This window comes from Zingiber officinale, chromosome 11B (assembly GCF_018446385.1).
Source record: "Zingiber officinale cultivar Zhangliang chromosome 11B, Zo_v1.1, whole genome shotgun sequence".
In the NCBI taxonomy this organism is placed as follows: domain Eukaryota; kingdom Viridiplantae; phylum Streptophyta; class Magnoliopsida; order Zingiberales; family Zingiberaceae; genus Zingiber; species Zingiber officinale.
The window spans coordinates 63166215-63172214 of record NC_056007.1 but is presented as its reverse complement, the minus strand read 5'-3'; positions in this window follow the sequence as shown (position 1 = coordinate 63172214).

Here is a 6000-nt window from a genome sequence, read left to right as displayed (position 1 = left end):
TTGATATCTAGCGCACATGCCCACAGCAAAAAGTATGTCCGGTCGACTAGCTGTGAGATATAGAAGACTACCAATCATGCTTCTATATTGCGTTAGATCAACTGGTTTTCCATTCTCATCATTGTCAAGGCGAGTGTTAGTCGCCATTGGAGTGGATACTTCCTTAGAGTCACTCATTTTGAATTTCTTGAGCATCTCTTGAGTGTATTTTGTTTGATGGACATAAATGTCATCTCGAGTTTGATTGATTTCAAGTCCAAGGAAGAATGTCAATTCTCCCACTAGACTCATCTCAAACTCACTTTCCATGTGAGTGATAAATTTATTCAAATAGCCCTTGTTATTTGAGCCACAAATTATATCATCGACATACACCTGGGTTACAAATATGTTTTCACCATTTCTACGCAGAAATAGTATTGGGTCTATTTGACCTCTTACAAAACCCTTTTCTAGTAAGTAAGTTGACAACCTTTCGTACCATGCTCGAGGTGCTTGTTTAAGCCCATAAAGAGCTTTCTTGAGCTTGTACACGTGGTTTGGAGCTTCGGTATTCACAAACCCCGGTGGTTGTTTAACATAGACCTCTTCTTTAATGAAACCATTTAAGAAGGTTGATTTAACGTCCATTTGATAGAGCTTGAAACCTCTATGTGCAGCAAAAGCTAGCATTAAGCGAATGGACTCTAATCGAGCCACGGGAGCATAAGTCTCATCAAAATCGAGGCCTTTGACTTGACTATAGCCCTTGGCTACAAGTCTTGCCTTGTTTCTTACGACTTCTCCCTTTTGGTTTAACTTATTTTTGAAGACCCATTTGGTTCCAATAATGGTGGTCTTCTTAGGTCTAGGAACTAAGTCCCACACTTGGCTCCTTTCAAATTGACCTAACTCATCTTGCATAGCTATGATCCAATCAGGATTGTGCAATGCCTCATCAACTAATTTTGGTTCGATTTCTGAGATCAAAGCGACCTCATTAGACTCATTTCTAAAGAATGATCTAGTCCTAACCCCTTGTTGAATGTCTCCCACAATCTGGTCTTGGGGATGACTAGAGGCTATCCTGGATTGCCTTGATGTTGGCTGTGCCTCATGAGTGGTCTCACTAGACACAGGCAAGGGCCCAGTATCAGGTAGAGGATCAGACTGAGCCCTCTCTTGCCTTTGCTCATCGTCATCGGAGTCAACTTCGACTCTTTCTATGTTTTGATCATTTAAACTTAGATTTCTAAGTTCAAATTGAATTTCTCCTACATCCCTTGATTGATCATTTAATTTAGGGATTTCTTCAAATGCTACATCCGAGGACTCTTCAATCAATTTAGTCCTATTGTTGTAGACTCGATAGGCTTTGCTGGTGAGAGAGTACCCGACTAGTATCCCTTCATCAGCCTTAGCCGTGAACTTTCCAAGATGATCCTTGATGTTCAAGATAAACACCTTACAACCAAACACCCTAAGATGTTTAATTGTAGGGGGTTTCCCAAACCAGAGTTCATGGGGAGTCTTTCCTAAAAACCTATGTATCAAGACTCGGTTTTGCACATAGCAAGCGGTATTTACCGCTTCAGCCCATAAGTAGCTCGGTAGTGAGTACTCATTGAGCATGCTTCGTGCAGCCTCTTGCAAGACTCGATTCTTTCTCTCCACAACCCCATTTTGTTGTGGGGTCCTTGGAGTAGAGAACTCATGTCTATATTCTTTTTCTTGACAAAATTCTAAAAATCTATGATTTTAAAATTCTCCACCATGATCACTTCTAATTGTTTTAATTGTTGTTGATTTTTCATTTTCAGTTCTTCTAGAAAAAGAAACAAAAACATCTATAATTTGATCCTTATTTTTCAAAAAGAAAGTCCATGTATATCTAGTAAAATCATCAATGATCACTAAACAGTATCTACTCCCATTCAATGAAATAATATTACTGCAATCAAACAAATCCATATGCAATAAATCTAAAGCAGTAGATGTACTTACAGTGCTTTTACCTTTATGAGCCGCTTTTGTTTGCTTACCCTTTTGACATGCATCACATAATTTTGTCTTTTGGTACTTGATGTTTGGTAAGTCTCGCACTAATCCTTTGTTGGCCAGCTTTCGAATGTTCTTCATGTTTACGTGGGCCAACCTTCTATGCCACAGCCATGATTCTTCTTCTTTTGACATGAGACACTTAGCAGAGGCATTAGTAGCACTTTTAAAAGATACTTGATAAATGTTGTCTACCCTTGTGCCTACTAGTACCGTGTCGAGTGTGTCAATGTGCTTGACCAGACATTGACTTGAATGAAACTCAATTGTGTAACCCGTATCACACAATAGGCTGACACTTAGGAGATTAAAAGTCATCCCCTTGACTAGAAGGACATTTTTGATTTGGAGACATTCGGATATTTGAATATCTCCAACTCCTATAACCTTAAGGCTACCATTATTACCAAAGGACACATTACCTCTATTTTTGTTTTGAAGGGTAGTAAAGAGTGACTTATCCCCGGTCATGTGCTTGGAGCATCCACTTTCAACAAACCAAGTTGATAGATGCTCCCCCTTGACAAATACCTACAAGACACGAAAGATAGATGTTTTAGGTACCCAAATCTTGGGACCTAATGCATCTACAATGAAAGACCTAGGAACCCATGCCTTGGTCACACCCTTCCTAGTCTCATGAACCCTAGAAGCATGTGATCTATGAAATTGGGTTCTAGACACTAAGGAAATGAAACTAGACTCCTTAGGTTGATATCCTAATCCAGCCTTGTTGTAGACCGTCCTTTGGGCATTTAGAATCATATCTAAGGTCTTAGAGCTAGTTGAGAATTTCTCAAGCATTTTCTTGAGTTTCTCAACTTCACTCTTTAAGGCTTTGTTTTCATCCTCAAGAAGCTCTTGATGTAGGTCATCAACCTCATCTTCCCTAAGAGTCTTCAAGTGTTCTACTTCATCTTTTAATGATTTAATTTCAGTTTTTGATTTCTTAAGTAAAGTAGATAAATGAGCAATAGTCCTGTAGCATTTTTCTAAATGCGGAGAAGTTACCTCTTCATCATCCGAAGATGATGAAGCCGCGGCTGATGTATCACTTCCGGAGTCCGATTCCTCCCTTGCCATGAGTGCTAATTGACGAGTGCTTTTCTCCTTCTCTTCCTCCGATGAGCTTGAGGAGGATTCATCCCAAGAAGCTTTGAGAGCTTTCTTCTTCTTGGCCCTTTCCTCCTTCTTCTTGAGTTTTGGGCACTCACTCCGATAGTGTCCTTTCTTGCTACACTCATAACATGTAACGTTAGTCTTATCAATATTTTGATCAATAGACTTACCTTTCCCTTTGTATCTCCGGCTCTTTCTCATGATTCTTCTCACGAAGTTGGCCATTTCGCTTGATGATGATCCACCTTCATCATCGGACTCGGAGGAGGATGAGGATGTAGGAATTTCTTTCTCCTTCTTCTTTTCTTTCTTCCTTCTTCCATCCTTGCTCTTTTCTCCTGCAACTAAAGCAATACCTTTCTCCTTTTGACCCTTGTTAGCAAGTTCATGAAGTTCCATTTCACAAAAGAATTCATCTAACTTAACAATTGAAAGGTCCTTGGAGACCTTGTAGGCATCTACCATAGATGACCACAAGGCATTCCTCGGAAAGGCTTTGAGAGCGTACCTTACAAGATCGCGATTTTCTACGCGTTCATCTACGGAATGAAGACCATTGATGATCTCTTTGAACCTTCCATGTAGTTCACTTACCGTTTCGTTCTCCTTCATGGTGAGATTTTGTAGTTGGTTTAGGAACAAGTCTCTCTTGGCGATCCGAGAGTCTCGAGTTCCTTCTTGGAGCTCGATGAGCTTGTTCCACAAATCCTTTGCACTCACAAATGGGCCTACCTTGACAAGTTGATCTTTGGCTATTCCACATTGTAGTGTGACCACCGCCTTGGCATCGGCTTGTCCTTTGCGAGTTTGCTCGGCGGACCACCTTGACGACTCTAGTTCCTTACCTTCTTCATCCTTCGGAGGTGTGAAACCTTCCTTGACCGAGAACCACATGGAGATGTCGGTCTTGAGATAATACTCCATACGGCTCTTCCAATATTGGAAGTCCGCTCCATCGAAGTAGGGTGGGCGATTGGTACTAAAACCTTCCTTCATAGCCATCTTCTTGCTCTTTAGGGTGTTAGTCCGGATGAAGAGCGCCTTGCTCTGATACCACTTGTTAGGACCTTCGGATGGCTAGAGAGGGGAGTGTGAATAGCCTCCTTTCAAAAATTCAATCAATTTCCTCACAAGAGTTTGTTAGCACAGCGGAAATAAGTAAAATGAAAACTGATGCAAGGAAAAGAACAAACCACCACTAACAAAACGATGTACGAGGTTCGGGGATAACTTGCCCCTACTCCTCGGCGTGTCCGTAAGGTGGACGATCCCTTGATCTTTCGGTAGATCACACCCCGGACAAAATCCGGCTAAGTATTTCTCCTTCTCGGTGGAGTAACCTCTCCACAAAAATCACAGAATAGATTTGAAAATAAAGCACAATGACTTACAGAGTTCAGTGGCTAAAGGATTTAACAAATGAACTTACAGCCACGAAGCAAAATGCAAAGACAGGAGGAAGCCAAGAGCTCAACAACACAACCTCTTGTTTGATCGACAGAGAGTTTTTCCAGAACCTTAGCAAGCCTCTCTTCTTCCTCCTTCTTATTCTGCTTGCTCACTGTCTTCAGCCAGAGCCGAACCGCTGTCACCTGTATCGAATCACTACGTCGCCAGTCACTCTTCCTCCTCATCTGGTTCTCTGAACTCACACCAATACCATCCATGGTCTTCACTAGTGTCTCTGAGCTCGAACCAATGAGCAAGAGTCAAGCTGTAGCCACTGATCGCCGTCAGTGAACGTTGATGCTCCAAATGCACCATTTGCAGCGGAACACAGCAGAAAGATCACTTGATCTTATTCTTCTGATGGAGCTTAATTTGAAATCAACCATTGGCACGACACCTGCAACCTGTAACTTAAAAATCTCACAGTAGATGATTTGATCAGGTGAATCAGAAGTGAATCAGAAATATCAGAGAAGCAGCAGAAACAAATGACATTGTTGTGGATCGGTCATCAGATCGATCCATATCCTTCTGGACACCGATCAGGACACACCCTGATCGGTCTGGAATGATGCTGATCGGTCTGTGGACCGATCAGCCTATGGGTGGATCGGTCCACAGACCGATCCCCCCCTTCACTTTGAGTCCCAGCGCATATCCCATCTCTTCTTGCTGATCGGTCTGTAGACCGATCAGATAACCCACAGAATGCTTCTGTGTGGTTACTGATCGGTCACGAGACCGATCAGTTCACTTAAGGTATCACTGGATCGGTCTGTCGACCAATCCAGTCAACCAAAGTATCACTGGATCGGTCAACAGACCGATCCAATGTCCCTGTGTTAGTTTTAGAGCCTCCCAGCCCTAAACCATAACGTCTTCCTGGTCCAGAGAACGAGCTACCAAGCTCTCTCTGACCTAGTCCGGAGAACGAGCTACGGAGCCCTCTCCGACTTCGTCCGGTCCAGAGAACGAGCTACCGAGCCCTCTCTGACCTAGTTTGAAGAACGAGCTACCGAGCCCTCTCCGACTTCGTTCGGTCCAGAGAATGAGCTACGGAGCCCTCTCTGACCTAGTCCGAAGAACGAGCTACCGAGCCCTCTTCGACTTCGTCCGGTCCAGAGAACGAGCTACCGAGCCCTCTCTGACCTAGTCCGAAGAACGAGCTACCGAGCCCTCTTCGACTTCGTTTGGGCCAGAGAACGAGCTACCGAGCCCTCTCCGACCTAGTCCGGAGAACGAGCTACCGAGCCCTCTCCGACTTTACGTGCCAAGTATCCGTACTTGGACTTTTCTTCTCCACATGATCAACCTTGATCATTAATCAGTCTGAGTTTAATTAATATCTGATACAAACTTAAATCAGTGTCAACATCAAAACAACAGCCAGGTCAG